The sequence below is a fragment of the Myotis brandtii genome, unplaced genomic scaffold (genome assembly GCF_000412655.1).
Source record: "Myotis brandtii unplaced genomic scaffold, ASM41265v1 scaffold147, whole genome shotgun sequence".
NCBI lineage: Eukaryota > Metazoa > Chordata > Mammalia > Chiroptera > Vespertilionidae > Myotis > Myotis brandtii.
In genome coordinates this window covers 143,063-149,848 of record NW_005355292.1, presented here as the reverse complement: position 1 = coordinate 149,848, position 6,786 = coordinate 143,063, and positions in this window count along the sequence as shown.

Sequence of the window (6,786 nt, the reverse complement as noted above, 5' to 3'; positions counted from 1 at the left end):
GCTGGGTGGGAGCCCCCTTGCCCGCCAGCCGCCCGGAGGCAGCAGGGGACACACTGGGCAGGACTTGGGCAGGTTCCTCCTGCGCAAACACAGCCTCCGCCCTTCGCTGCTTTAGTTCTGGCACGAGGACAGCCTGTCCCTTTGCATTAACTCCGTTCTGGAGAGAACAGTCATTTAGGAGGGAACGCTGGGGAGCGGCAGGCGCGGGTCCATGCGGCCGCAGCTGAATGCCGGCTTTCTTACGCCGCGGCTGGAAAATCGGGCCTCTCGCGGCCTGTTTTCCTTTGTGTTTTCATTCCGCTTAAAACACACGGACGGGCCAGAAAGGAAAGCAGTTTCAAAGGGAACGTTTCAAGGACTCCTAAGAGGAGGACCCGGTGCCAAACCTACGATTCCCCGACATGCAAACGGCTGACACGCAGCCAATGAACAGCACGTGCTACTCAAGTTTTCTTCAGAGAAACAGGAGCCGGGAGGTTCCTTCTCGCCCCGAAACTCTTTAAACCAGGGGTTCCCGTTTCCCTGTTTCCTAAGTCCTCAGACCCCATTCTTTGCATAGTTTACATCTATCTCTTCATCAAACCTGAAACAAAAGCTTCTAAGAATAACTTTCTTCTCCGAATGGGAGAATGTTATTTCCTTGCACCCGTCTGTGACTTGACATGAAGCTTTCATAGCCATCAAGACTATGCAAGGTGCCAAACACCCCCAGACCTGGACCACTGGGGGCTGCTTCCTGGACCCAGAGATGAACCCACGAGGTGGAGAGAAAATGCAAATTTATCAAGGTCAGAAGCCTTTCATCCCTCGCCTTGCATTGTCTGCAGTCAGGAATGACCTCAGATTCTTTCTGGAAGAGAAAAGGCAAGGCCGTAATTACGTTAATTAAACTCAAAAAAGGCGGCGGCGGAGGCCGGGGCTTGCCTGGGCTGTGGTGGTCACCCGACGTGGGCGACCGCCCTCGACGTAGTTTAGAAGAATCATCATTCACTATGAAAAACCCCACTGGTGAGCTAGTCTCTCAAATGCCTTGTTTAATAAAAAATATTTTTTGATCAGGACCCAGTCAGTGCTAAAAACCATTATATGTCATCTTGTCAGAGGCTCACAGACCTGAGTGGGTGTCGTTCCCGGGAAGGCTGTCCGGTGGGTCCTCGGCTCCCGGCCCTCTGCTCCCTCCACCGGGCAGCGCTGGCCGGGAAATAGGCCCGCAGGCTAGACCTTGACCCCCGGACTTATCTCGCCGGCCCGGCTCTGGTTAAATTTTGCCTTCCATATCTTCATATTTCCATGATGGAGCATGGAAAAAGAAACTTAGCAAAGGTTTCACCTCCGCTGTTAAAGAGTTCTGACCTTTGCTCACATTTGCCAGGGAAAGTGCCTTATAGCACCAATTAACATGAATTATTAACTCCCGGATTAATAATTGATTAGCAGCCGAACGGCCCCAGGCACGGCCAGATCACACTATTGAAAGACAGACGCAGGAAGCACGCGGCTCTAACGAGAACAGTCCGTTGACGATGCTTGGGGTAAGGAATGGCATCCAGACTTTCTGAAGGATTTTCACGTTTCCCCTCTAAGGCCCGCACTGGCTGCAAAGTCAGATCATTTAACCAAGAATTCCTGCAGTGACTTGTGTAGATGTTTTTTTTTAAAGACTTTTATTTAACAAATTCTCATGCACCTCTTCCTTTGTCATCTTCTAGTCAAAGCACATGCGGCTGTTACTTCATTTAATTCTCCCAACAGCCACCCGAGCTAGACAGTTACTGTCATCCGCATGAGCCCAGGCAGTGCCCGCAGTCACACAGAGGGGTGGTCACAGGGCTGCTGGGACAAGTACCACCCACGGGGGGAGGGGGGGCAGGGAGCCTGACACAGAGAAATGTACTGTCTCACAGTCCAGAGGCCGGAAGTCCCAGATCAGGTTGTGGGCAGGGTGGTCGCTCTGAGGCTGGTGGCTTTGGTCTTCCTGGGCTTGTAGAACCATCACCCTGATCTCTGCCCTCATCGTCACATGGAATTTTCTCTCTCCGTGTTATGTGTCCAGATTTCCTCTATTTAAAGGACGCCAGGCTCATTGCATTGATGCCCACCCTGATGACCTCACTTTTTAATTTATTTAAAATATATATATATATTTATTGATTTCAGAAAGGGAGGGAGAGGGAGAGATAGAAACATGAATGATGAGAGAGAGTCATTGAGTCACTAATCAGCTGCCTCCTGCATGCCCCCTACTGGGGATCGAGCCTGCAACCCAGGCCTGTGTCTTGACCGGGAATTGACCCGTGACCTCCTGGTTCAGAGGTCGATGCTCCACCACTGAGCCGCTCGGCCGGGCTGCTGACCTCACTTCAATTGGTTGCTTCTCTAAAGACCCAATTTCCAGATAAGGCCCCATTCTGAAGTTCTGGGGGTGGGGGGTGGGGTGGGGGATGGACATCATTTAACCTATCACCCTGGGGGAGCAGAAGTCAACCCAGGTGTCGGGCCCGGTCTGTGCTCCTGGGCACAGAGAGCTCGTGAAGGCACGTTCAGTTGAGAGCCTCTTACTGGTTCGTATCCAGGAATTGTCCTCGGCACAGGTGCCCCCGGGACCGCGTCTCCTGGCGCTCAGGCGGGATCTGGGTAATTGAGGGGATCAGACCGGTTTATAGCGCAAGGCCCTCTAATCCCCCGTAAGCCCCAGGCCCGCTGAGTTTGAAATCTCAGAGCTCTCTCGGCGCTTTCTGTTGGCCTCTGCAGCACATATTTTCTTAAACACACATTTTACAGGCGTTTCAGGAGGGAGAGGCCTAATTACTTCCTCCTTTCCCTTCCAAATTCCTGCTCTCAGCGCCATGATTAGGTCACGCAGACTCGGCTACCGTGCAAGTCCACCCGGCGGCAGAGCTTGAGGTGGGAAGGCAGGAACCAAAGGCCCAGCGTCTGATTCTTTGGCCCTTTGACTTGACATTCCTGTTCTTTAATGGAGGAAGAAGAAGAAAAAAAAAAAGAGGAGAAAAGGAGAAGCAGGGAACGTAAGAGTACAGAGCCCGGCCGGTGGGGCTCAGTGTTTGAGCTTCGACTTATGAACCAGGAGGTCAGGGTTCGATTCCTGGTCAGGGCACATGCCCGGGTTGTGGGTTTGATCCCTGGTAGGGGGTGTGCAGTGAGGCAGCCGATCAATGATTCTCTCTCATTGTCGATGTTTCTATCTCTCCCTCTCCCTTTCCCCTCTTCTCTGAAAGCGATAAAAATAAAATAAAAGAGGCCAGAAAGTAATTTTGCAAGTAAAAGTAGGGATAGGGCCTGGGGTTTAGGTACTTGTGCTTTGCTTCATCACCTGCCACTTCTCAAAGGAGAACAGGAGGTTATTCTGCTGGTGAAACTCCCGGTGGAGGACGGCAGGTCCCAGTTCTCAGCCAATGTTTTATTTTTAAATATATTTTTATTGATTTCAGAGGGGAAGGGAAAGGAAGAGGAGATAGTAACATCAATGATGAGAGAATCATTGATTGGCTGCCTCCTGCACGCCCCACACTGGGGATCGAGCCTGCAACCCGGGCATGTGCCCTTGACCAGAATCGAACCCGGGACCCTTGAATCCACAGGCTGACACTCTATCCACTGAGCCAAACCGGCCAGGCAGGTCCCAGTTCTTATCTCCCTCCCTTTGCCTCCTCGCCATCCCCCATTCCTCCCCCGCCCCAACCTCTGGGAGGCGCACTGTGAAGACCAGTTCCCAAGAGCACAGGCTACATGAGTGACCACATGAACAGAGTGGGGATGCTTCAACAGCGGCCATCCATCCCGAACCACCAGTCCTGGCTGAGTGACCAGCTTCACACCCAGGCATGAGCGAGCACAGGCAAAATCAAAGCCACCATCCCACTGAGCCAGCCCTAGCTGTTGACCTAAAGAATCAGAACCTCGATAAATGGTGGTTGTTTTAAGCCACTAAGCCTTGGTGTGGTTTGTTACGCAGCCATAGCTAACGGATACACTGGCCTAGCAATGTGATCACATTTTTGGTTTCTGTTCTTTTTGGTTACTGACGTCCCTTTGAGAGTCTCAACAGTATTTGTGTCTGAGGAACAGCCAGCATTGTTGGTAATTGCCTCTGCTGCTCACGGCCGTGATCACAGTGATCATAGTGGGGACCCTCACAAGCCAGTCCCCAAAGTCACCTTTGGGCTTCCTTCCTTGTGATGGGAGATAAAAGATGCAATCGTTTTGTTTTGTTTTTGTTTTTAAATGGGATGTCCTACACACCCCTGACCATTGGAACCCTAAACTTTTACTGACGTAGTGAGTCCCTGAGTCTTCATAGAGTTGACCTCTCACCCCCTGGAGCACAGGTGTCTCCCCAAGTCCTCTCAGCTATTTCTTGCGCATCTGGCCTGACCACAGGCTGCCCGTGTGATGGTCAGCAGAGAGCCCCGATGCCCAGGTCTCTCCATGGAAGGTTAACCTAGTCCTGGAGCAAATCTGTAAAGGAATATTTTTGTTCTTTCAGTTTGAATGCATGCAGTTTCTGATCTTGTTTTCTGATGGAGTTAGAGAGGAAGGCTTTCACCAGATCAATGACTGCCTAGCACAGTGATGGCGAACCTTTGGAGCTCGGCGTGTCAGCATTTTGAAAAACCCTAACTTAACTCTGGTGCCGTGTCACATATAGAAATTTTTTGATCTTTGCAACCATAGTAAAACAAAGACTTATATTTTTGATATTTATTTTATATATTTAAATGCCATTTAACAAAGAAAAATCAACCAAAAAAATGAGTTTGTGTGTCACCTCTGACACGCGTGTCATAGGTTCGCCATCACTGGCCTAGCATGTCCTTGAGATATTTAATCCCCCCAGCAAAGATACCACATCTGGCGCAGGTGTTAAATTTAGTGACAATTGGGGCTGATATTTAGTTGGGTCTGAGTGGTCTGTTGGATCCATCAGGTTTCTACCAGGGCCAGATCGATGCATTAAAATGAGATGTGATGGGGACCACCATCCCTGCATCCTTTTAATACTTGATGGTGGTACCACATTCTGCCACCCTCCCCTGGGAGTGATATTGTCTTTGATTTGTATCCTATCTGGGTGGGGTGGGAGGGGCAGCGTCAGAAGTTTCTACTTGGCTTTCCCCAGTGTGATAGTCTTATCCACCGGCCAAGGACTCAACATAAGTTGTGTTGACTGCCAGCATGACTGTCTCATTTGTACTTTTAAGAACAAGGCCAGCAGTTGCCAGGTGGGTCTGTAGAAATGGTGGATGCCCTCTGAGCTGGATGTCGGTTAGGATGCCCTTAGTCCTGGTTTCCTTCTGCTCCCATTGTAACAGACGGGCCATGAGAATGCTTTGGTTCCTCAGCGATCAGTGCAAACTGAGATTCTGTGTGCAATGCTTCTAGGTATATTTGGGCCTCTCCTGCCCCTTTTACCTGACTGAGGGGAGAGGACTAGGAGAATCATTACCATGTTCATTTGCCGTTATGCTGTCGGCTCTGTCCTCCTGGGGACTCAGGCCTGGGAACTGTGAAAAGGATCATGACCCTTCATGGTGGCAACTCTCCTTCGTCTCCTGGTGACGCGTCCTTGGTTTCCTGCTGGCAAAAAAGGGGGGCGAGTTCAATCTGGATCCTCATTGCCATTCTGCTAATCTCTCTCTCTGTTGAGCACTCTCTTCTTCTACTCACTTCTTTTCCCTGTGGCTTCCGTCACGCCACACCTATCATCTCAGAACCTGGCCAAGGAAAGGGTTGAGTCTCCTGGTAAGTCCAGCGGTCTTCTTGGTCCTTCCCCAGCCCAACAAGAATGACCCACCTTTGTGCCCAGAGAGCCCTCCATCACTGATCCCTCCATCACAGGATTTCTTCCTGTCTCTGACTTCCACACTGCACTCACATGCTCCCTGAGATGGGTCCTCACATTTAGGCTTTCAGAGTTGAGCACAGGGCCTGTTCATGGCAGATGCTGTTCATTCTCCGTCCAATGAATGAATGAATGAATGAGTGAGTGAATAGATGGAGTCTGAGTTCAACTTTAAAAAGGGCTGATAAAGGATCTGAGTCCAGGAATTAAGGTTGGTAGGCGGGCCTTTGGTGCCCACACGTTCCTGTGGCCACAGCCTGTTATGGGAGCCTGTTCTGAAGTCTGTCCCCGCAGGCTTGTCCCTGATGGTCCTGAAGGTGCCAGCCTGGGCACAGCTTCTGACCAAGTGAGGGGACTTCTGCTGGCAACACTGCAGACCGTCTGTGGTCCAGGGCGGGGCCAGGGCGGGCACTGGTGTGGTGCCCCGGAGACAGGCAGGAAGTCTGGTGCCCTGTCAGTCACCTTTTATCCCAAACCCATCTCTGTGTAGAACCTGGGACAACTGACTAAAGCCATGTTATGAGTTGAACTGAGTTTCCCCAAATTTGTATGTTGAAGCCCTAACCCCCAGGACTCAGAGTGTGGCCTTGTTTGGAGGTAGGGTCTTTGCAGAGGAAATCAAGTTAAAGTGTTGTCAGTAGGGTGAGACCTGGCCCAATAGGGCTGGAGTCCTCATGAAAGGGGAACTCGGAACGTGTAGACAGACAAGCAGAGAGGGAAGACACCTAGAGGTGAAGGCCCAGGGAGAAGACCGCCAGCCGCAAGGAGAAACGCTGCGCGGGCCTTCCCCTCACGGCCCCTTGGAAGGAGCCCGCCTGCTGATAAACGTGCCTTTGGGCGTCTGGCCTCCAGGACTGCGAGGCGAGGCTGTGGTTTTGTGATGGCAGCAAAGGAATCCCCGTCAGAGACCTGAACATATGTATCCC